Source organism: Balaenoptera physalus (assembly GCF_965194825.1).
Source record: "Balaenoptera physalus genome assembly, chromosome: 1".
NCBI lineage: Eukaryota > Metazoa > Chordata > Mammalia > Artiodactyla > Balaenopteridae > Balaenoptera > Balaenoptera physalus.
Window position 1 is genome coordinate 24,477,612 of NC_138882.1, and position 26,006 is coordinate 24,503,617.

Consider the following 26,006-nt stretch of genomic DNA (forward strand, 5'->3'; position numbering starts at 1 on the left):
CTCGGAGGTAAACAGATATTAGAATTCAATTGCCTTTCACTGACGATTCTACATCTGTAGACTTCAGGTTCCATCCCATTATTTACTTTAGCAAGAAAGTATCCCCCTCCCCCATTTTTTAGGGTAAACGAACTTGCCAAAGTCTGTAAGCTGTACAAAGAAGTTCTGTATAGGGACTTCCCTGGTGGCGCAGTGGTTGAGAATCCGCCTGCAAATGCTGTGGACACGGGTTCGAGCCCTGTTCCGGGAAGATCCCACATGCCGCGGAGCAACTAAGCCTGTGCACCACAACTACTGAGCCTGTATGCTGCAACTACCGAAGCTCGCACACCTAGAGCCCATGCTCTGCAACAAGAGAAGCCACTGCAATGAGAAGCCCATGCACCACAATGAAGAGTAGCCCCTGCTTGCCACAACTAGAGAAAGCCCTCGCACAGAAACGAAGACCCAACACAGCCATAAATAAAATAAATAATTAAAATAAAATAAAATAAAATAAATAAAAAATAATAAACTGGATGATGCAACAAAATACAAAGAGTAAATCTGGGTCAAAATTGAATTGTACTACCCCTTAAAATTCAACACAGATGACAGATTTTAATTATTTCATTTTCTTTCTTAACCTTTTTTTGTGGGAGAATTCTATCCCTCTGTCTTGTTCTCATCACCTCTTCTTCTGCCTGCTTCTTCCCTGCTTCTCCCTAGGCCATTTCACAAATGTGTCATTTTATGGCACTTTATTCAGACTGATTTGTAAGGTTGGAGATACTGTAAACAAGTTGATAAAGTGTAGATTGTATTGAAGATAAGAACAATGCCAAAAATAGTTGTCTGCCTCTCTGTGTTTTTGTTTTCCCAATAACGAAGCTCACTGTCTTTAATTATAGTTTGAGGCACTGTTGAAATATTTAATCTCTGAGTAATGACTGGATTTTAGTTTCCTAATTGGCATCTGCGTGTTTAGCAAATCTGTGCCAAAGCCCGAATCTGAGAATGAGCACACAATACAAGACATGGACTATATGTAAAACATTTCTGATATCTGCCACCTTAGCTCCAGGGCAACAGTGCTATAACCAAAAAGGGAAAGATAAATATCGTACAGTTTATGATTTCACATTTTTGAATCACTAACCAACAGCCTGCTAAGGTTTATATGTCAAACCCAAAATCCATGTGTGATCAGCACATAGTGAAGTGTAACTGTAGCCTCAAAGAAGCCCTTGGGGCTTGGGAACATGTCTTGCTTGCTCTCAAACGGTATTTCAGGTACCTGGGAGTAGTTCCCAGAAGATAAGGTCCCACCCACAACTGGGTGACTTAATGAAAGCCTTCTGAAACCAGCTTGAAAAGACTTAAAGAATAGGTTAGGTGGAGAAGTGATCACCTTGAACTCTGTGCACCAAAATGTCTTTGTGTTTTCCTAGGAGGAGAAAAATCCACAGAATTGACTTGGGCATCTTCCTCCAATTATTGTTAGCGTCTTACTGTTTGAAACAAGATGGCCGACTCATCATCAGCAACACACCTCCTCGGTGAGTGTGTGATACAGATACATGCTGTGGGCGTGAGACCTACAAGCTCACATTCCCTGAATAATGTATGTTTCCTTTGGCAATGTTTATCCAGCCTAAAGTTACACATGAGTGAAGAAGGAGCAGGGGGTGGAATTACAGAACCCAGCTGTTCTACCCATTCTGACCTTCCTAAGATGAAAGGCCAAATTGTAGCCTGACGACAGGCTCTGGAGGCCAGTAGACAGAACTGCTCTTTCAGCTGTGGAGAAGGAGAAGAGATTCTGATTCTCCAATCTAGTTCCCACGGAGAAAGAGATCCCTGACACGTCTGATAGCAGTGTCTGAAGCCTCTTTCACTCAGGCCAGGGTTTAACAGGCTACCTTAGACACTTCAGAGCTGAATAGTCACCTGGAGCCTATGGTATTCATGGCTCTCTGAAAACAGAAAACTGCTCTCCTTCCACATGTGAATGATAGCCTGTGGGTCTGGGATTGGTAAGGTGATACAGTGAAGGACTAAAGGAGGCCACTTGCAAATGCTGAACCATCATTGTGGTTACTCCATAGGATCAAGACAGAGCCAGCTCCCTCTGTTGGCAGGCCGTGAGAAGGTGGCGGAGGCCAGCTGACCATGTTGATGAATGGTCGCCCAAATTTGATCTTCACATTGTATGTTGCCCTTCGCAGGCACAACCCAGAACCAGAACTTTCACTCTCTTCAAATTCAGATAAAGAAGATCCGATCATGTCCCAGAGCGCTCAGTGCTTTCACTGAATTCTCTCTACTGCTTCGTATAATGGGATTTTTCTCCTTGTGCTATGGAAGAGAAAACTAAAGCTTAAGCAACACACAGGAAGAGGCAGCACCAGGAGGGGAACCCAGGTCTGTCTGACTTCAAAGGTCACGTCCTTTCCATTTCCTCATTTTCCACCCCTCCCTCACCCCCCAAAAGTATAGATTCTATAGATAAACAAACAACAATTCTATGTTGTCCATACCACTGTGGTATTAGCAGGTTCTAAATTTTACTGTGATGGAGCTCATTGGACCAGATCAGTTCTAGGTAGAGCTGACAAGTGTGTTGACAACATGAGGCCATAAGATCCCTTGCCCCTTAAGATTCAGTAACTTCACTCTTGGCCAAAGACACTGAGTTGACAATGTTCTTTGGACCCTTTATCATGGCAAGGTATAATTCTCAACCTGGAGTGAGTGTATAGATTGGCTGGCATTACCACCTAGAAGAGAGTTTGCGTCCTTTTTATGCCCTCCCTCAGTATCTGGAGGCAACAAAGCTGAGGTTGATTTAGCCATATCCTCTCCTCTATAACAGGCTGAAGGTGGAAGGGGGGGAAAATGTCCCAAAGAAGGCCTCAGGCATTTGGGCACCCAGTTAATTCTGTGGTAACAACTCAGGGACACGTTGATCCTCTGCCCCCAAAGCTTCACGTCTTCTCCTGCCTCTAGCCTCAATACAGTGTCACTTACATAATTTCAAAAAACAAAAGGAACATAACCACTGATTTTTTTTAACACACATTACATATTAAAAGCATAAAATCATGAATGGGAAAGAAACACAATGAAATTCTTGATAGTAGTGCCTCTGACAAGGGAAAGAGAATAGGGGTGAGGGGGAGGGGAAAAGTTCAAAAGAATTTCAACCACATCTGTTTTCTGTTTGATTTATTTTAAAGGGGAAGGAAAAGATTTGAAATAAGCATGGCAGAAAGTTAACATGGTCTGTGGGACTGTGAGATTGTGTGCATCTTGGGGTTGGGTGCGTGGAATGGGGGCCTAAGGAGGGGAGCTGAGGCTGCAGGAGGGGACTTCCTCCCAGAGGGATTGCCCATTAGCAAGTGACACAGTTTGGGAGTCCAGAGATGGCAGGGCTGGACTAAGGCAGTCGGAGTGGTGGGCACGGAGAGAAATGGACGGACTCAACAGAAATTGAGAAGGTAGAAGGGCAGGATTTGGTGATGGATTCTGAGAAGACGGAACCAGACCAATGCCTGAGTGCTTAGCCCACGCAACAGGGTGGGTCGTGATGGAATACTGACAGAAGCAGGTGAGAATTCCCCGGCGCTCCAGTGGTTAGGATTCTGCGCTCTCAGGGCCGGGGGCTGGGGTTCGATCCCTGGTCGGGGAACTGGAATTCCACAAGCCAAAAAAAAAAAAAAAAAGCAGGAGTGTAGCAAGGAGAATCATGGATTTGGTTTAGGATATATTGATTTTGAGATATCTTTAAGACTTGCAAGGAAAATCAGGATACAGTTAACAAGGAAGTGGCAATACTTTGCTAATTGTCAGAGGACCAATACCTGGCTGTCTCTTCTGTGCCCTTCCTCTGTGATGTGTCCAGATTGCCCCATTCAGGAGCAGCGGTTTAGGGTGCAAAAACCTGCTTTATTACACTGTGATGAATCTTAGATATTTTCTGTCTCTAGATGGGAAAGGTAACCATGCCCAGCTTAGTTATGTTTGCACTAACTTATTGAGGATTGTGTCTGATTTTTCAGTTTCCTCCTTTCCACCCCCAGGCCCGCTAGGCTCTTTCTCTAATTCCAAGTCCTTGCTGATTTCAGGTCCCTTTTGTTGGACTCTGCCACGGTCTGAATGTTTGTGTCCCTCCCCCCAAATTCACATGTTCACGCCCAATACCCAAGGTGATGGTATTAGGAGGTGGGACCTTTGGGAGGTCATTAGGTTGTGAAGATGGAGTCCTTATGAATGGGATTAGTTTTCTTATAAAAGAGACTCCAGGGGGCCAGCTCACCCCTTCCACCACCTGAGGACACAGCAAGAAGTCAGCAATCTGCAACCCAGAAGCGGGTCTCCACCAGATACTGAAACTGTGCACACCGTGATCTTGGACTTCCTGGCCTCCAGAACTGTGAGAAATAAATTTCTGTTGTTTATAAGCTACCCTGTCTGTGGTATTTTGTTACAGCCGTCCAAATGGACTACAACACACTCCAGGTAAAATACTAAATTCAACTTGTAACTGATTCTTTTCCTCTGCCACCCAGTCTAATATTGACTCCCACTGTCTTGGGTTGGGTTGTCCCAGAATGGGACACTGAAGCAGGATTTGAGTGCAACTAGTTTACTTAAGAGGTGATCTGAGGAAGACTGGGAGTGGGGAAGGGAGGCAGGGAAGAGAGGGAAGCCAAGGAAAGAACATTATCAAGCATGTTAGCTCTGTGGTGACTGGAACTGGGGCTCAGTCCTGCTGGGGACTCTGGGAGACAGTACTGAACACGCCTCTGGGTTTTCCTACCCAAGGGGTTAAGAAGCGGGGGAGGGGCTTCCCTGGTGGTGCAGTGGTTAAGAATCCGCCTGCCAATGCAGGGGACACGGGTTCAAGCCCCTGGTCCGGGAAGATCCCACGTGCCACGGAGCAACTAAGCCCGTGCGCCACAACTACTGAGCCTGCGCTCTAGAGCCCGTGAGCCACAACTACTGAAGCCTGCGTGCCTAGAGTTTGTGGTCCACAACAAGAGAAGCCACCACAATGAGAAGCCCTTGCACCACAACGAAGAGTAGCCCCCGCTCGCCGCAACTAGAGAAAGCCCACGCACAGCAACGGAAGACTCAACACAGCCAATAAATAAATAAATAAATAAATAAATAAATAAATAAATAAATAAAATCTAAAAAAAAAAAAAGTAGCGGGGGAGCCTCCACTTCCCATCCTTCATTGGCTGAGGCCGGCTTCTAGCGACATTAATTCCCCAGGATGTCTGTCGGTGGTATGGAAGGAAAGTTGTCAGGCGGAGAATCATGGGTGCTTACAGTAGCAGCCTTTGGAATGTGCCAGAATGCTGAGTGACAAGGGAATGTGTTTCCCACAAAAATTTTTGAGCTTTGTGTAGCAGACTCTGAGATCATCCCCATGATTCCCACTTCCTGGTACAATCCCCTTTCCTGAGTGGGGTGCTTCTAACTACTAGAATATGATGGTGATGGGATGTTAGTCTGTGATCAGGTTATGTTATGTAAGATTCCATTCTTGCTAGCTGTTTCCCTTCCTGGCTTTGCAGACGTGAGCTGCCATGTTGTAAGAGGCCCTGTGGAGAGGCCCACGTGGCAAGGAGCTGTGAGCAGTCTCTTGGAGATGAGCATGGCCTCCAGCCTACAGTCAGCAAAAAGCTGGGTCCTCAGGCTTACAGCAACAAGGAGCTAAATTCTGCTAATGGTGAGTGACCTTGAAAATAGATCCATTGCCAGTTAAATCCTCCAGAGGAACTGACGCCTGGCTGACACCATGATGAGAGCCTTGCAGAGGGTCAAGTCTATACCATGCCCACCCAGACTCCTAACCCACAGGGTGTGAGATAATAAATGGGAGTTGTTTTAAGCCACTATAAGTTTGTGGTCATTTGTTATGCAGCATAGAAAACACACACTCCCTTATCCTGTAAGCCCCCAATCTGGGTAAGGTGGCCTCAGCTCCTCTGCTTTACTTATAATCTTTACTCCATGTTCACTGATCAGCAATTCTTTTAGTTAAAAAAGAGTACTGTTTTTTTTTTCTTATTACAAAAATAAGACATGTTCATTCTAAAACATTTATAAAATAGATATAAGCAAAAAGAAAACTAATGAATTTCACTCAACTATTTTTAAGTAAGTTCAAACTTTCTTCCAGGGAGTTTTCTCTGTCTTTGAGTCCTATAATTTATTCTTTTTCAGCTCCGCTATGAATGAACTTTTACCCAAGTATAAAGTTATAATTAGAAAAGACTGCATTTATATGAATAGTTCTTAAACTTTTCCGAAAAGGAGAACACTCAAAATACCCATGTAATCGGGAAGACGCATTATTCCCAGAGGGAAAGGTTTCCATGGACACAGCAAAGCCATTGTCCAACCTTTGCTCAGAGGGATTCTCCTTCCATCCAAGGAGAAAAGAAGTGCCAAGTGTTTGAGGCCGTTCTTCCTGAACATCTTTTCAGTAAATAAAGGGCTTCCAAATTTAGAATTTAGGTGCTGAGTTTAGCAAAGGAGGAACAGCAGAGGCAGACTGCATTCTCTGTATCTTCCCTTACTTTTCCACTTTCTTCCTTCTTCACCCGGGACAGCAGTGGAGGAAGACTGTCCTGCAGTCCCTGAGGCTCTCAGTCCCCAGGCGGTAGCCCCAAGGCATTTCCTCTCTTCCCTCTTCCTTTCCAACTGTCCCTCTTTCTGCTGCTCACAAAGCACTTTCCATTCCACCTCCATGTAGCCTCCATGAGGCCACCTGCCATTAGGTGAGGCTCCTTATCTTCCTACCCCACTGGTGTTCCTTTCTGGGGAGGTTCACCCATGCATTCATCTAACAAACAGTCCTAAAGTGACTGCTGTGTGCTGAGCAATGTGATGGATGACCAAGCACGTGGGCAAGAGGCAGCCTATGCTCCAGGAGCTTGGACCTAGTAGGGGAGTCCAGTGCGTGCACAGGTGACACACGGTGTCCTGGGTGCTCTAATAGCTGCCTGCATGCACATGGGACTGTGGGGGCCAAAGGACAGGAGATGGGGGCTGGGGAAAAGAATGACAGTGGAAGATAGAAGGCCAGATAATACAGAAACACAATGAGATACCACTTCACACTCAGGATGGTCATAATAAAAAAGATGGACACTAGCAAATGTTGGTAAGGATGTGACAAAATCAGAAGTTTCATATGGCGGTGAGAATGTAAAATGGAGCAGACCCTTTGAAAAACAGCTTGGCAGTTCATCAGAAAGTCAAACGTAGAGTTCCCCTATGACTCAGCAATTCCACTCCTTAGGTATGTACCTAAAAGAACTGCAAACACAAAAACTCATATGAGGGAACTCCCTGGTGGTGCAGTGGTTAAGAATCCGCCTGCCAATGCAGGGGAAATGGGTTCAATCCCTGGTCCAGGAAGATCCCACGTGCTGCGAAACAACTAAGTCCATGCGCCACAACTACTGAGCCTGTGTGCTGCAACTACTGAAGCCCACGCACCTAGAGCCCGTGCTCCGCAGCAAGAGAAGCCACCGCAATGAGAAGCACGCGCACCGCAACGAAGTGTAGCCCCTGCTCGCCGCAACTAGAGAAAGCCCGCGTGTAGCAGCAAAGACCCGACGCAGCCAAAAATAAAATAAAAATTAAGAAAAAAACCTCATATGAATGTTTATAGCAGCATTATTCATAATAGACAAAAAATGGAAACAACTCAAATGTCCATAAGCTGATAAATGGATAAGCAAAATGTGGAAACAGATCCATACAATGAAATATTGTTCGACTATAAAGAGAAACGAAGTGCTGATACCTGCTGCAACATGGATGAACCTTGAGGACGGATTAAGTAAAAAAGGTCAGACATGAAAGGCCACACATTTTATGATTGCATTTTTATGAAATATCTAGTATAGGGAATTCCCTGGCTGTCCAGTGGTTAGGACTCCGAGCTTCCACTGCAGGGGGTACAGGTTAGATTCATGGTCAAGGAACTAAGATCCCACATGCCGTGGTGCTGCCAAAAAGAAAGAAACAAAGAAAGAAATATCTAGTATAGGCAAATACATAGAGACAGAAAGTATATTAGTGGTTGTCAGGGGTTAGGAAGGAAGGAGGAATGGGGAGTGATTACAGTGGTTACATGGTTTCTTTTTGGGGTGATGAAAATGTTCTAAAATTAGACAGTGGTGATGGTTGAACAACTCTGTGAATATACTAAAACCCACTGAGTTGTACATGTTAAAAGGGTGAATTCTGGGACTTCCTGGTTGTCCAGTGGGTAAGACTCCACGCTCTCAATGCAGGGGGCCTGGGCTTGATTCCTGGTCAGGGAACTAGATCCTGCATGCATGTCGCAACTAAGAGTCCACATGCCACAACTAAAAAGATCCCACGTGCTGCAACTAAGACCTGGCGCAGCCAAAATGAATAAATAAATAAGTAAATAAATAAAAATATTTTTAAAAGGGTGAATTTTATGGGATGTGAATTATAGCTCAATAAAACTTATTTAAAAAATAATACAGAGAGATCTTCACCCATTTTCCCCCAATGGTAACATTTTAGGTAACTATAGTACAATATTGCAACCAGGAAGTTGTCATGGATACAATCCATCAACCTTATCCATATTTCACTGATTTTACACACACTTATTTGTGTGTGTGTGTGTGTATATGTGTATTTAGATCTGTGCAATTTTATCACATGGTCAATTGGTGTGACCACCACTAGTCAAGAACACTTCCATCGGGCTTCCCCGGTGGTGCAGTGGTTAAGAATCTGCCTGCCAGTGCAGGGGACACGGGTTCGAGCCCTGGTCCGGGAAGATCCCACATGCCGCAGAGCAACTAAGCCCGTGCGCCACAACTACTGAGCCTGCGCTCTAGAGCCCGCGAGACACAACAACTGAAGCCCACGTGACTAGAGCCCGTGCTCCGCAACAAGAGAAGCCACCGCACTGAGAAGCCTGTGCACCGCAACGAAGAGTAGCCCCCGCTCGCTGCAACTAGAAAAATCGCCAGCGCAGCAACGAAGACCCAACACAACCAAAAATAAATTAAAAAGAAAAAAAAAAAAGAAAGGGGAGAGGCTGATAATACAGGCATGAAGGAATATCTCCTCCATTTATCCAAGACCCTCCCTCCTCTGTCCTCTGTGCCCCCAAACACAGCTCTGCTCCGCCTGACTTTAAGGCTCCCCTTCTCCCAGGCAGCCCCTCCTCACAGTGTCACCTCTCCCCACGCCCCTTACCCCTCAGCCTAGAGTAAGCCACGGCTCCCTGCTGTTGCTTGTGCCCAGGTGCCCCCTCCTACCCTGCCCACATCCCTGGGGACGGTCTCTCCATCAAGCCCTAGTGGTGCTCAGCAGCCAGCTCCCTCTGCCAGGACCCTGGCTCACGCATCCGATGAGGCCAGCCCCCGGAGCATGCCAGAGGGACCCAGGTCACCTAAACCGAGAGGATACCCAGTTCTCTGAGCCTGAGGAGGCAGGTGAGGGTGGTCCAATGGAGATGTCTGCAGGTGGGAGCCAGTGGAATTCACACCCAATTCCCTCAGTTTTCTTGGCCAACTAGGAGGCAGTGACTGTGCAGGCACTAGAGCTAGAGACTGATCACTCCTTTTCACAAACATGCTTCCAGAAAAAATTAGTCTTGTTCTTTTCGGAAGGATAAAGCATTTTCTCTGCTCTTTATTTAGTCTGCTGAGCACAGCTGGGTTTTATTATCACAAAACTAAGAAGGGGTTAAGGACCTCGACGCTGGAACCAGGCTGCCTAGTTCGAATCCTCATTATCACTGTTCTGTGACGTTGGACAAGTAAATTAGTCTCCATGCCTTAGCTTTCTCATCTGTAAAACGGGGATGCTAATAACAGGATTTGCCTCCTAGGTTTCAGGAGGATTAAAGGACTTAACACATGGAAAGCACTCAGCATAGTGGCTGGCCATATCATGTGCACTCAGTACACGTCATCTATTCTCCCTGCCGGGAGAGGCAGGGAGGGTGAGGGACTGCAGAAATTATTAGAATAGCCCGGGCAAGGAAGGAAGCCCTGAGGCAGGTGAAAAATGCTGAGAAAAAGAAAGATCCCAGCTGAGGTGCATCTCATTCGTTCTAAGACTGTCCTCGCGTGTTTACCATCTGCTAGGGATTGCTAGGAGCTGGCACCACAGCCGTGAACTGCACAGTTTCCATCCACACAGATGGGGTTATGAAAGTGCGAGTGGGTCCAGTCTTCTGGCAGCCCAGGGACGGGGTGGCTGGGTAACTCCACAAGCGAGGACGGTATGCTGCTCCAGGCCAGGTGATTTGGGTCACGAGAGACCGGTACCTGCTGGAGTTTGCTTGGCCCAAAGAGGGTGGGCGGGCGGGAGGGGTCATGGGGACACAGCCGGCAACAGCAGGTTCTTAGATTCAAGAGCAGAAAACAGGGTGCAGCAGCAGGAGCCTTAGGGGACCGGATAGACCCCAAGGGAGGTTGCTCTGCTCTCCCAGGGCTTCTGGTTTCTTCAGCTCCGCCTCTCCTGGCTGGACTGCTCACCTCTCTCTTGACCAGTGTCTTCTGCTTAATCTTCTCTCTAACGGCCACTCTTATCTACAAAATGATTGCAGCTGATTCACAGCATAGCGGGTGACCTCGCGGTTAGATACCCAACCCGGTCCATCAGCAGTGGGCAGGCTGTCCTTTCATCTCAGCAATCTCATTATGCAGTTAGTATTCCTGCACAGTTAGTATTCCTGTACAAAGTAAGTTTGCATTTTCATTCTTATGTTGCAGTGTCAAAGTAAAAACAGAAATTTGAGGTGATTTTGTTGAGGTTCCTTGTGCTTCATCAGAACTTCCTCCGGACACAGAGGAACTGAATGAAGGATGAAAACGGTGGTCCACGCTTTTCCGTCCACTTTCTCCAACTTCCAAGTTCTCCCTCTTTCCAGAGCCTTTTTCCTACCTCTGTTTCAAAATTATGTCATTCTTCTTAATTCTCTCCTGGTTACTCTCATGTCTCTGCCCTGAATTTTTTTTTTTTTTCCTTTTTTCTTCCCCACCCCTAACATTTTGGTGAAAATTTTCAACAAACAGAGAAGTTACACCTTGATTCAACAATTCATCTCTGCCATATTTGCTTTCTTCTCTCTCTGTCTCTCTCCCTTTCTCCCTCTCCTTGTAGAAAATAAAAACAATCTCCTATATAACTCCAGTACCATTACTGCACCCAATAAAATTAACAGCAATTCCATATCATCTAATATATTGTTCATATTTAGGTTGCCCCGATTGTCTGCCCTAGCTGTTTGACTCTGTACTCCTAAATCTTCCCACCTCCAAACTACATTCTGTTGCTTAACCCAGCTGCCCTCTTCTTCATAGTGAAAATTCTCTTGGTAGACACCAAGGAAGGTTAAGTTAACCACAAGAAAAGGCCAGAGGACTCTGGGATAAGATGTCCTATCTGTATCTCCTAATGTTCTGCCTTGGGAAAGGAAAAGTCAGGCCATTTCTTTGGAGCTCTGTCCACATTCTGCATCCTTTGTCACGCCCTGTAGAGTTTCTAGTTTGCAGGTTTGCGTAATCAGTGTTTCACAGCTGGCTTGCCTCTGGCCAAAGGAAGTTCTGATGAAGCAAAATCTCAAGAAGGTATGAGGCCTATGTTTGTTGTCTCAGGAATGGTGGTCAAGTCTAGGTCAAGAGAGGGAGGGTAATGTGGGTTATTCTAGGCTAGGATCAGTCTGTGCCAGAGATGAAGGGAAACCGTGTGCCAAAACTCACAGGCCTCACATGGATATCACCAACCTTCTTGGGTGTTGGGTGGGCCTTGGCAGCCTGGAAACCAACTGCCCCATGAGAGAGGCTGAGCTCTCACTGACCTGCCCAGCTTCTCCAGGAAGTTCCTCCCTGGAACCAATCATGAAATGAGTAAAAGTGCCTTGTATAAGAAGGAGATATTGTCTCACAATTCTGGAGGCCAGAGTCTGAAATCAAGGTGTGGGCACAACTGGGTCCTTCTATGGGCTGTCAGGGGAGGATCTCTCCCAGGCCTCTCTCCCTTGGCTTGTAGATGGCCGTCTTCTCCCTTTGTCTCTTCACCTCTTCTTCTCTGTGTGTGTGTCTGTCTCCAAATTTCCCGCTTTGATAAGGACACCAATCCTATCAGGTCACGGACTCACCCTACTCCAGTATGGCCTCATTTTAACTAATTACATCTGCAAACACCCTATCTCCAAATAGAGTCCCACTCCAGGGTACTGGGGGTGAGGACTTCAGCATGTAGATTTTGGGGTGAACACAATTCAGCCCATAACAAAGTGATTTGACCCTGATCTCTGATGGGAGAAGCCTGAGGGCCATCCAGTTGTACATGAAGGGATGATGCTTAGGAAGTTATTTCATTTTAATCACACAACAACTCTAAAAGGAAGGGAATTCAAGTATCATTTTACCGATGAGAAAGCTGAAATTTCCCAGCAAACTTACTTCAGACAGTGTGATGAATTGGGCCATTTCTATGGATGGCTAATCTCAACAATTTTTCCTAATTTTATTCTCAAAAACTACTCTTTTTTTTTAAGTTTAGACTTTCTGTGTACCTTCACGTTGACCCTATGTACCCACTAGAGCACTAAGCTGAACTAATAACTAAAAGGTTTGGGAATGCTAAGAGAGATCATAATAGAGTGATGGAATTACGGGTGGATTTTTCCTTTCTTGATCTATTATTTCTTTTCCAAATGTTTTTCTAATGTAGGACTGCTTTGTAATTAATTTTTTTCATTTAAAAATTTTTTAGGGACTTCCCTGGTGGTCCAGTGGTTAAGAATCCGCCTTCCAATGCAGGGGACGTGGGTTCGATCGCTGGTCGGGGAGCTAGGATCCCACATGCTAGAGGTAGCCCGTGCTATTGGCAGTCTCTGGTAGGGAAAGAAGGGATTAGCATCATCTACTGGCCCTGTGAATGTTGTCTTCAGGTCTAATATTTAGGAATTTGCTCAGACTGACTCTTGGTAAGCATCAAATCTCAGGCATCAAAGAACTCCGGTCAATAAATTCCTAGAAAGCCTCCTAGGCAAGTGGCCATGAACACTTTTCTATTAGCAGAACCACCCTAAGGAGAAATCCAGAGGCGAATCAAGGAAGAAAAAGCGAAAGTCCTACTGTTCCCTCACTTAGCAAACAATATTGTCCAGTATGTGACATTTGTCCTCAGTGTCTTCTCCTTTCTTTTTTTTAAAATTTATTTATTTATGTATTTATTTTTGGCTGTGTTGGGTCTTCGTTTCTGTGCAAGGGCTTTCTCTAGTTGCGGCAAGCGGGGGCCACTCTTCATCGCGGTGCGTGGGCCTTTCACTGTCGCGGCCTCTCTTGTTGCGGAACACAGGCTCCAGACGCGCAGGCTCGGTAGTTGTGGCTCACAGGCCTAGTTGCTCCGCGGCATGTGGGATCTTCCCAGACCAGGGCTCGAACCCGTGTCCCCTGCATTGGCAGGCAGATTCTCAACCACTGCGCCACCAGGGAAGCCCTCCTTCCCCTTTCTGAATTTCCCTCTAAATTTCCAGCTAATCTCAGCACTAAGAGTAAGTCACCAGCCCTCTGAAGGCCTTCCTCGGGCACAACCCTGAGGCCCACTCTCTGCAGGCAGTTCCCCGTCTGAGCCCTTTCTACATGGGCTCATGGGATCAGGGTCCTAAGCACACAGACACCCCTACCCTGCCCCCCTTTCCCCAGCAGTTTCTGTGACTCTGATTTAACCTATAAACTGAGGGGGAGGGGAGGGGATGTTTTTCTGTGGTCTTTAATTCCAGTACGTAATAAATTATGCCCATTTAAATTAATCCTTTAATAAATGAACAAATGACTGAATCAGTCTTCAGGACATTCAGCAATCTCTTTTAATGAAAACTTAATTTGGAGTGTATGTAACAGTAGTAAGAGAGAGAGCGAGAGAGAGAAAGAGAGAGAAAGAGACGGGTGGGGCGGGGGGGAACAGAAAGCAGCAACGGCAATGAGCATCTGGCGTGGTCTCCAGGCACCATCCTCGCTGCGCTGCCTAACGCAGGGGCTGGGAGGAAGGCGCTTTTCCAGGACAAACTCGGTGAATGCGCTGGGAGAGGGGAAAAGTAGCAGAATGTCATCATCTGAATTCCACCAAAAAGCTTCTAAATTATGGGTAAGGCATTGTAATGCTTCTGTACCAGTGTTTATGTTAGTTAGGACTTGCCTTTGTATAGAATGATGACACCACCAACAGAGAAGTTTCTGGAACAGGACACTTGCTCAAAAGATTCATTGTTTTAGCCACAGGAGGGTATCGATTTTATTTGGTCCCCTGACAGCTTGCACCACCCTGGGACTAAGGCACCATGGGTGGCCTTGAGTCACTGACAATACAGTGCCTGGAGGGCTTCCCTCCAAAAGCCCTGTAACCTGATTCACTTTTGGCTTACAGCCATCACTGCCAGTTTACATGTACATACGTGTCCTGGATCTGCAGGAATATTCCAATTTCAAATCCTGTGTCCTGTTGCCAGACCATAAGTCAGGCCATGTATCCTGGGGTTTTTAGTTCTAAAAATTCTCATCATAATGTCATATGGTTCTAATTGTATTTGTAAGAGTTTTTTATTAAAAATCTTTCCACTATAAAAAAATATAATCATATTATTAAAATTCTGCTAAACTAGGAAGAAAAACATAGCACCCATAATACCACCATCCTGCTGTATAGGTATATATACCAGTGTATAATTTCCCAGCATATTACCAAAATAAATACACAATTTTACATTCTACTTTCTCCAACCAACATTACATTTTTTTAAAAAACATTGCTAATAAACATTTCTAAAGCATGCATTTTAATGAAAGGGTAATATTTCATTCAGAAGATTACTAAAATACATTAATCATATTTATATTTGTTTATAATTTTCACTGTTAATAAATCCACAATATATACCATTGTAATACATTTTCTATATTTAAAATTTTCCTTTAGTTTAGTTTTTACAAGTTGAATTCCAGGCTCAGAGTATGAATATGCTAATGACTCTCAATACATATTGCAAATTGCTTCCCAAAAGAGTTGAGCTAACATACACAACCATCAGCAATGCATGAGGGTATCTGTTCCACGTCATCACCACCAACAAACCGATGTGTTGAGGTGAAGTTTTGGAACGAATCTCATGATAATTTCATTGAGTAATGGCCCCCTGTTTTAGAAGGGGAAGTACAGGTACAAAACGGATTATAAACAGATGATATACTACGATGGTAAACTGACAAAGGTTATCTTTTAAGTCAGATGAGTAGGAAAAAATAAAAAGCACTTAAATGATGCTCTAAACCACAGTTTCCAATGATGTGTCTGAGGACTGCTAGGAAACAAAACTACGGCAGGCAAATAAACGGCATGCAGCAATCCCAATTAGGGGAGCTTTTTCAGAAGAAAAGTCTTTTGGTGAATTTGAGTCTGAAGCCAAACTCCAAACAGCTCCAGGCACACTGCCTCATGCGAAGGGTCTGATTTCTATGTAAATACCTTGGAAAGCATTGTTGCCACACACTGGTCTTTTCAACGCTACTTATGGATGTAATATATGGGAACGACTCTATTATTTTCTAATACAACAATAAATAGTGGCTAGATACCAACTAAACAGCAATTCATTGACAAAGGAAGGGGAAAATAGTATTTACAGGGTACCTACAAAGAGCCAGGCCCTTCACATTGGTTTTGTCCATTTAATGGGCTTGGATCAAATGTGCTGGCCCTTCAGCCTCACTTGGCAGCTCTGAAAACCATATTCCACGGGTACAGAGTGACTGAGCTGGGGCTTCTTGGCTGGGGCTCCCCAGGCTCAGGCACTGCACCTCTAAAATGATAGAAGGGTATTTACTAAGTACTAGGCTAATAGGCTAACTGCCGATACATGGTCAATGGTTGATATTCACCCTCTTTACTGAATGACTCTTGCATTTAGATGCTAATCTCTGAAACTTACTACAGCTTTTAATAGTAAGCATTATGGTTTACATTCTGGATTTTAGCAACTTATTGTGATGTTCTTAGTATATCTGCATGACACCCTAGAAAAACTGACCAATTCTTAGTAGGTAAAAATATTATGAAATGTGGCCATTTGAAAGATTTTCAAGGTAAATTTCCGATAACTGTGACTAAAGTTTGCAAATCATGTGGGCAGGAAAGCATGGGCTCCCAGATCTGCAACTTGCTAGTCCTGCCTTCCTTAGCCTGTTTCCTCATCTGTAAATGGGGTAGAATAATATATACTTATTATTATTTGAGAAAACATATCTAATGTACTCAGCACAGTGCCTGACATACCATAAATGCTCAATAAATATTATCTATGTTTATTATTATTGTTTTACATGATGATGATGATGATGGAGCCCATCAGATGAAAGCACAGGATAAGCAGGGATGTGTAATCCCTTAGACTTTGATAAAATCAAATCATTAAACTATTTTTGCTAAAAAGCTAAATTCCTCTTGATAAGGGAGGTGAAATTGACTATATCTTTACGTATAAAAAATATGCATTCCTGGGAATTTCCTGACAGTCCAGTGGTTAGGACTCCACACTTTCACTGCCAAGGGCTCGGGTTCAATCCCGGGTCGGGGAACTAAGATCCTGCAAGCCATGCAGCGCAGCCAAAGATGATAATAATAATAATAAATATGCATTCCTGAGGTCTCCTCATGAGTTTCTTTACCTTCAGTCTTTTTTTTTTTTTAAGTGTCTGGTACTTCGTAGATGCTCAATTATACTTGTTGAATAGAGATAAATTTTTTTAATTGGGGTATAATTGACGTATTACATTGTATTACTTTTAGGTGTATAACATAATGATTCAATATTTATATCCTGTCGATCCTTGAACAACTCAGGGGTTAGGGGTAACATACCCCGGCATTCAAAAATCGGTGTAGAACTTTACAATTGGCCCTCCGTATCCACAATTGCACATTCGCGGATTCAACCAACCACGGTTGTTTTAGTACTGTAGTATTTACTATTGAAAAAATCCGCCTATAAGTAGACCCGCGCAGTCCAACCCCGTGTAATTCAAGGGGCATCTGCATATTGCAAATTGATCACCACAATAAGTGTACCTAATACCTGTCACCACACATAGTTACAAAACTTTGTTTCTCGTGATGAGAGCTTTTAAGATGTACTCTCTTAGCAACTTCAAATGTGCAGTACAGTACGTTTAACTACAGTCACCATGTTATACATTATATCCCCATAACTCATTTATTTTATAACTGGAAGTTGTGACCCCCTTCACCCATTTCACCCACCCCACACACACACCATGCCTCCAACAACCCACGCCTCACCTCTGACAACCACCAGTCTGTCCTCTGTACATAGGAGCTTGGTTTGGGGGTTTTGGGTTTGGGGGTTTTCTTTTTAGATTCCACGTATGTGAGATCATACAGTATTTGTTTTCCTCTGTCTGATTTACCTCACTTAGCATAACACCTTCAAAGTCCATCCATATTGTTGCAAATTCTTTGCCTTCAGTCTTAACCCTCTCAAACTCACCACTCACCCTGCTGCCAATGTGATATTCATACAAAACCTGATCATGTCTCTTCCCTAACCCTCCCCACAGCCCAAGTGTCTTAGGCTGACAGACAAGGCCATCTAGGACCAAGTCTCTGGTCATTCTCCAGCCTCCTCTCCTGAGACTTCCTGTCTTGATATATGTGTCCTGGTTTCATGAAAATGCTTGCCTCACTACCTTTACTCATACTATTCCCTCTACTTGGAACACCCTTCCATCTCTTCTTCACCTGCTCTATTCCTACTCATTCTTCAGGGCTAATTCCTATTTTTTGTAAAAAATGCCAAAAGAAAAGTTTGCATATGAATATCATGTTTATGCATGTTGATGTATAGAAAGAAGTCAAAATATTTGAAAATACAAACTGTTAGAAGTAGTTATCTGTAATAATTTTCTTCCTTATAAGAAAATATTTTAAGTATTTTTAAATGTTGAAAATATTTTAAAGAAAGTTTAGGTGTCACCACTTCCCAAATGCTCCCTGACCCTGAGGTTTCCTTGGTGCTCCCACAGAACTCCTGAAATGCCTCGAAGGGAGAACACATCACACCGTGTTGAGATTATCCCTTTCTCAATAGGACAAGGGCTATCTTTTTGCCTTTGTAGCAAGTGCCTAGCATAGTGCCAGGCACACGGTGGGCACTCAATAGATGCTTGTTGAACCGACCTGAATTGCCCTTGTTCACACCTAGTGAGCAGCTAGCAGATCCTGGGCACACATTTGTAAGAGGCAAACCCCGGAGCAGAGCCATTTTTCTGTGTCTGCCATTCCCAGTCACTCTGACAGGAGCCGTGGGTGCCTTTTCCCAGTTTTTGCACTTCCATTTTTTCTAACTATAGAAGTAATACAGTCTCACTATAAAAATAAACATTTGGAAAGCATATACTGCAATAAAGTAAGAAAAAAAAAGATCTATTCAGTCCAAATACCTACTTTTTTAACCAGAATTATTTAAATCAATGTTTTTCAATTTTCTTTTCCCATTTCCTGGCACATATATTAACTTCTAAATTTTCCCAGCACTGGTCTGATTAGGAAATGGAGGGAGCCGATGCCCACGCATGAAAATGTGTAGGGGGGCAATAGTGCATATAAAAGATATGTAATAATCTTTGTATAAACCATGTTTAATGTGTCGGGGTTTCTTCATCTCCTAATAAGTTTAAGGCACCTAGGGAGAGAAGCTTTGCCTCCGAAATGACAACAGATCTCTCATCAGCGAATCCTGGTAACTAGGTGTGAAGAAGCTACTTTTGGTGTTCAAGATAACCCAGAGGCAAGGAAAAGCTGATCACTCTTGGAGGAAACATAAACATATCATTTCAAGATAACTGAGTCATATATAAAGTCAGGGAGAGCCTCCTCCATAGAATAAGGGGAGTAGCAGCAGGGTGTCCTTGATGACCCCCAAGGGTCATCAGAGAATATCCAGGGAAGGACACGACTCACAGGCCAAAACATCACCTAGGCAGAGTCAGTCTCTCTCTCTCCCTGTCTCTCTCTCTGAGATGTTAACACTCCTGTGGATCCAGCATAGAAAGATCTTCCTCCCTTCTGATTCTGCAACTACTGTTTTACCTCAGAGACTGGGGGACATTGTGGGGCTTCTAATAATGTGGTTATTGCTTAATTAAGCTTCTTCCTAAACCTTATGTAGAAGTACTGGGCCCATACTATGTCTTGGGGGGACAGTGACCTAGCAGGGGACTGAAGCTAAACAAAGCATGACCAATTCTCTAAAGCTAACCTGCACCTTCATGCTTCAAAAAAGGTTACAGTTTGCCCACGTGTTTGGGAACTATTAACACAGCTACTTTAAATTGCAATGATACATAGTAGATCATACCTTTTGAAAGTAGTAAAGACAGGTTTGACACAATGATGGTCATTTGTGGAGCCCGTACTCTGTGTCAGGTGCTCTGTATTTATTCTTTCTGATCCTTAGTGACCTGGCAAGGTAGAATTATTATTACACTTTAAGGTAATTTTGCTCATTTTACAGACAAGGAAACTAAGACCCAGAAAGGTTAACGCTCCGTTGATAAGTGGCAGAGCTAGGATTCAAACTCGGTCCTGTTTGACTCCAAAGTCCCCTCCCTTCCTACTTGGTCTCCTTTGATCCTGGCTGTGCCATGGGTGCCAGTCATCATTGGGTAGGTTCTGCTGGGGGAAGGACTAAGTAGGAATTGAACTCAGATAGCGCTGTCAAACCTCACAGCACTGGCAGGATGTGACAAGGACTCCAGACTGCTTCCTGGGGTAGTTTCTTGGCAGAATATTTAGGAGGGAGAACAGAGTAATAACCTCAGCTATTAAGGCACTTCGCCATGACGGTGGAGGGTTCTAAAGGCCCCAGAAGAGACCTGAGAGGGCCTGGAAACTCCTCGAGTGTGGAGATCTTACATGGAACATTTTGCTTTCTAGAAAGGGTAAGATGGGTGTGGCAAGAGTGCCAGCAGACACCAGCCCTGCCGGCCCATTGAAAGGAAGCCAGATTCAGTTGCTAAAGAAGCTTAGAGAAGCTTGAGCAATGGGAGCTGGGGTCATGGAAAGTTGAGAGAAATATCCCCTTAGCATGGGTAAGGGTTGTTAGACTTAGGAAATAAAAATACAGGATGCCCAGTTAAATTTGAATTTCAGAAAAACAACAAAATATTGTTTAGTATAAATATGTCCCAGGCACCATTTTATCTGGAAACCCTAGCAGAGCTGAGCTTGAGTAGAAAGAGTTCCCTCTATGAGGGGACAGTGTGTCCAGGATGGCTCTTGCTGTTGGTGGATGTCAGTGTTGGAAGTGGTGTTAGGGAAACTTACTGTCTCAACAGGGAGCCATCTGAGCCCTAAGCTCTCTCATTCCAGCCCAGGGTAGGACAAGCCATCTAAGAATACAGCGGAGGTGCATGAATTTTTAGACTGAGGTGACTTAGAAATTTTCCTTTCCAGGTAAAGACTTCATACTTAAGGTCTGATAACATATGTTCCATAATTTTTTTTTAATATATCTTTATTTATTTGGCTGTGTCGGGTCTTAGTTGTGCCATGTGGGATCTCTGTTGCCACGTGTAGGATCTTTTTAGTCGTGGCACGCAGGATCTTTAGTTGCAGCGTGTACTTAGTTGCAGCATCTGGGATCTAGTTCCCTGACCAGGGATCGAAGCCGAACCCCCTGCATTGGGAGCGTGAAGTCTTAGCCACTGGATCACCAGGGAAGTCCCCATGTGTTCTATAATTTAAATTCTTAATATAATTGGGAAAAAATAGTCTATTAAAAAGAAAAAAATCTTAATATACTAGGGATGTTAACTTGTCTGGTATTTGAGGTATTCTTATAAATGCTAGGAGTGAGAAAGGGGATTATAGAAGAAAGAATTTACTCTCTTTTTTTGATACTAGAAAAGGGGAACACCACTGCTTGAACCATTAAAAAATGGTACCAGGCAGTTCAGGGTTCCCTGGTAATTCAAGTCCTTGTCCTTCTGACAGGCAAGCTCTATAGAGTAGAATATTCTGTCTGTCAAAGGAAGCATAACTCCTCTTTTTCCCAGAGGAGAAGGTAGTGCTTTTTTTTTTTTTTTTGGCTGCATTGGGTCTTTGTTGTTGCACATGGGCTTCCTCTAGTTACAGAGAGCAGGGGCTACTCTTCATTGTGATGCGCAGGCTTCTCATTGCGGTGGTTTCTCTTGTTGCGGAGCACGGGCTCTAGGTGCGCGGGCTTCAGGAGTTGTGGCGCACGGGCTTAGTTGCTCCCCAGCATGTGGGATCTTCCTGGACCAGGGATCAAACCTGTGTCCCCTGCATTGGCAGGTGGATTCTTAACCACTGCGTCACCAGGGAAGTCCCAAAGGCAGTATACTTCTTGAACCTTACTTTTCTTTGACCTTGGACAATTAATCCAGTTCTTGGAAAAGGGGGGATTTTTTAAAAAGAGAGAATCCTCTTTTCTTTTAAAGGCTTTTTTATGAAATAGAATTTTCTCACCTGTTTATTAATACTTAGCAAGTGTCAAGATCGTTATATTAGAATGTTGGAGTTTGAAGGAAGGGGTTGGGGAGTGTCTCAAAGGCTGTTTAACGTCCAACAAGCTTCACCAGGTGCCATTTATATGTATGAATTCACAATGGTTCAAAGGCCTGGCTTGGGCCTTGTGGTCTTAGAAACCACTTAACCTCTTGGCCGTCCTTCTTCAGGGCAGACCTACACCAACTCACTTCACCAAGACTGATGTAGAACTGGGACACCCATTTATTCATTTACAAAGAAATGTGACAATCTCCTGGATACCGGGGAAGTCACCTCCAATCTACATAAGGAGCCCAACTGCAATCCCAAGGCTGCTTGGTGAGCAGAAAATAATGATAAGAATAGATGCCATTAGTCATTTAATGAGTGTTCAAAATTTATAAAACATTAATAGTGGGCTTCCCTGGTGGCGCAGCGGTTGAGAAGCTGCCTGCTAATGCAGGGGACACGGGTTCGATCCCTGGTCTGGGAAGATCCCACATGCCACGGAGCAACTAGGCCCGTGAGCCACGACTGCTGAGCCTGCGCGTCTGGAGCCTGTGCTCCCCAACAAGAGAGGCCGCGATAGTGAGAGGCCCGTGCACCGCGATGAAGAGTGGCCCCCACTCGCCGCAACTGGGGAGGGCCCTGGCACAGAAACGAAGAACCAACATAGCAATCAATCAATCAATCAATCAATCTTTAAAAAAAAAAAAAACATTAATAGTGACAGTCAGCCCTGGTCAAAAGCACAATTCATCCTCACAACTTCACCATGAGAAAAATATTTACCTTCCTTATACTGATGAGAATACTGAGAAAGATATCATAGCTCATTAACTCTAAGAGGTACATGTTTTCAGATGTGAATATCCTGCAAACAAAATACATTTAAAAATTGGTTATAAAACTCTATAAACTATGGTCACTTTTTGTTTATTTATGCATCAAATAGTTATTAAGTGTCCAGCATGGACTGGGTACTATGCAAGTTGACAGGGACAGAACAGTGTATAAAATATCAAGGTCCTTGCTCTCATCAAGTTTACAGTCTAGTTGGGGAGACCACTAATCAGCAAATGAATCAAAACATCAGCTTGTGAGAACTGCTGATGGAAATAAGCACGGAAATGTGACCGAGTATAACATGAGGGGTGGGGGGCAAGGAAGACAGGGTGGGTCTCTGAGGGGTGACATTGGAACTGAGACCTCAGAGCCATCCAGTGGTCTTCACTCTGGGCTATGTAGGTACCAGGAGATAGGTCCTCTCAGCCCTATGGCCCAGGGCTCCTGGCTGTGAGCAGCCCCTTCCAAGGCTCCTTGGAGGGCAGCCTGAGAGGCATGGGTCTGACCTGTGCCCCATGGTTGGCACAGAGCTGAGCAGATAAGCGGTGCCCACGACCCACTGTTCCATGTGATATGCTGAGCACAGCCCAGGAGGTGCTCTAGCCCCTCGTCCCTGCTTTAGTTCTGCAGCAGGGAACATTGCCCGTCATGCACAAGGAGACAGAGGAATACCATGCCAGGTGCCCAAGGAGCGTTGGTGTAGCCCAAAATGCAGCCAGTCGGGGCTGGGGACAAGGAGGCTGAACAGGGCTGCTGGTGCAGATTTGAATTTCTGTCCTACTACCAGGTACTTCTCACTATTTTAGACTCTTTTTGGTGGTGACCAAGGCACCTACAGGGTGACTGCTTAGCAACATGTGCATTTTGCAAATTTGAGCTGTATCATAATTTTAAAATACTTGACCTTTAAAAAGTTTAATTAGATTCAAAATCCATTCACAAGAAATTCCAAGTTTACATTTGTCAATGAAAGAAAGGCAAGAATTTTAAATATATAACTTCAACAGTTATCACTTTTTTGAATGACTGAAAACAATTAATTTGAAGTTTTTCAGTAAGATCATCAAGAATTTGAAGAGCTCTTCATCCTAAAATCTTGATCAGGAATGGCATGTGGCCATTTCAAGTATAAAACCTGATATAAAAAATTATGCTCATGGATGTAAGCTCAACATTTCCCATTAAAAACTTTGAAAACATTTTATTTGGGAGTTTTACACAAGTTTGATATTTATTATCTTCTTTAAAATGTAATTATTTTCTCTCATAGTGATTATGTAATATAAAAATATATATGGAAAGTTTTAATCAAGTTCTATTTGAATCGCTCCAAATCCCCTTCACTTTTCCTCAGTGTACCGTACAAAGAGGATCTTTTTCTAAGAGACATGGAAAAGTGGAAAAGTTGCCTTAGAAGATGAGGGAGCCAGCCTTGTGAAAAGTTTGGGGAGAGCATTCAAGCTGCAAAACACAGTGAAATGACCCTCAGGAGGGAAGAGCTTGAAAGATAAGGTAGCAGGGCTGGAGCAGAATACCACCAGGGAGGGCGAGCAGGATGCCACGAGAGAGGGCAGGGGTGATGCTAGGCCCTGCATGTTAACCAAAAGCAGTGGGAGGCCTCGGAATGCATTTACACAAGGGTGTGACTTAATCTGATTTACATTCTATAAATCTAATCTCGGCATGCAGTGTAGAGAATGGAATACAGAGGTGCAAGAGTGGAAAGAGAAAGGTCATATAGGAAGTAACTGGGGGCCAGGTGAGAGGTGAGGAGAGGAGGAAAGGAGTAGGTCATTCTGAGAAGCTTTTCAGAGGTAGGACCAATAGGACTATGGGAGTGAAAGAAAGGGAGGCTTAAGTAGGATGCCTACATTTTTTGGTTTGAGCAGTTAAGTAAATCATAATGCCATTTACTGGGCGACACTGAAGGAGGGACAGTTATGGAAAGAGGACTGGGATCCAAAGTCTCAGGACATAGTTTTCAACAAAGGGCAAATAGAATCATAGATGATAAGAGATTTAATGGGCATATGAATCATTAATCTGGCTCCTACAATACATACTGAAATATCTACAGGTAAAATGATGTAAAGCCTGCAATTTGCTTCAAAATCATTTGAGTGGGGGGAGGTAGGAAGAATGAGTACAGGTGTAGATGAAACACAAGATTGGTCATGAGTAGATCATTTTTGAAGCTAGCTGATGGGTACCTAGAGGTTCATTATACTACTCTCCTTTTGTGTATGTCTGACAATTCCATGGGACTGGATGAGATCACCTAATATTCAACAAATGGGGACAGCCCCACACTGGGGGTGGAGTGGAGGTGGCAGTGCTAGTGCAGTGGAAAGAAAGACATAAGACCACTGCTGTCCTAGAGTTGACATTCTCTGGGGAAGAGACATAACAAGCAAGTAAACAAATATGACAGATTTAAATCAATGTGATAAAGAGGAAGGGTGATGTGATAAAGTGTGCATGGGTACTGCAACTGAGTGGCCAGAAGCAACAGCTCCTTGAGGCAGTAATCTTTGCACTGGACTGACTCACGAGCTAAACAGATATCAACAGTGGTGCTTTTAAAGTCCTTTCCATTCTACTTTTTAAACTTTTACTCATAAACAAATCTGAATTAGTGACCATAAGCTTTCTACTCTAGGGAAAATGTTTTAACTTAAAAGCTTTTGCTCCCCTCCTCTCCACTGTTTTTTTTTTTCCTCTCTTTTCTTTTTAATTCATTTGGCTGCACTGGGTCTTAGTTGCAGCATGCGGGATCTAGTTCCCTGACCAGGGATCGAAGCCGGGCCCCCTACATTGGGAGCATGGAGCCTTAACCACTGGACCACCACGGAAGTCCCTCCATTGTTTTTTAAACTCCAAATTTTGAAGCCATTATTAGCCCAATAGTTCTAGAAGTAGAGCCAATTCAGGACTGACCCTGGTACCCCCTTTAGAATCCCTTTTTGCCCTGACAGCTTTCCTTCCCCCATCATCTGACTTTAAAGTCCTCTTCTCCCCTCAGCTACAGTTTTGCCACTCTTAGGACTCCAAAGGACCTCTTTCCTTCGCTCTTCCAAGTGCTACTTCCCTGTGCAAAGCAATGCTTCCAGAGATCATAAGCCCCATGAGGGCTTGTGTTGTTCACCGCTGTCTTCCAGCACCCAGAACAGTGCCAAGCACAGTTAGCACCCAATAAACATTCACTCAGTGAGAAAACTTCCAGAAGGCACTAGGTAGGTAACCAGGCACCTACCTAGGTGCTAAACGTACTTGATCCTACAACTAGAAAAAACTTGTGGCCTATCTTCACACAGATAAATATCACTCCTGTTTTACAGATGGACAGCTGAGTAGGTTCAGATAATCCAAGATCAGAACTATTTCACCTAAAATAGTCTTTCCTGTCCTTAGAAATATTTTGAAGACAAAAAATAGAAGCTATGGAAAAATCTAGCATATAAAGAGAATGTTACCAGTGTCATTGAACATTTCTTGAAGATATGATGAATTTAATTGATATATAACAGCCTTCCTGGAAAACTCCTGGAAAAAAAACCAACAAATAT

At 44.0% G+C, this 26,006-nt stretch overlaps 2 protein-coding genes across 3 annotated transcripts in view; one reads left to right on the top strand and one right to left on the bottom strand.

Annotated features, from left to right (window-relative positions):
* Positions 1-26,006, top strand: part of LOC309644252 (uncharacterized protein) — a 153,229-nt gene that overhangs the window by 67,352 nt on the left and 59,871 nt on the right. The window lies entirely within an intron of this gene.
* The window catches only part of LOC309644316 (uncharacterized protein), a 57,611-nt gene continuing 44,815 nt past the window's right edge, over positions 13,211-26,006 (bottom strand). For both annotated transcript variants that reach the window (XM_082427964.1, XM_082427963.1), the window contains exon 2: positions 13,211-13,512. The gene's annotated coding sequence lies outside the window, so the exon portion shown is untranslated. The remainder of the gene's footprint in view (positions 13,513-26,006) is intronic.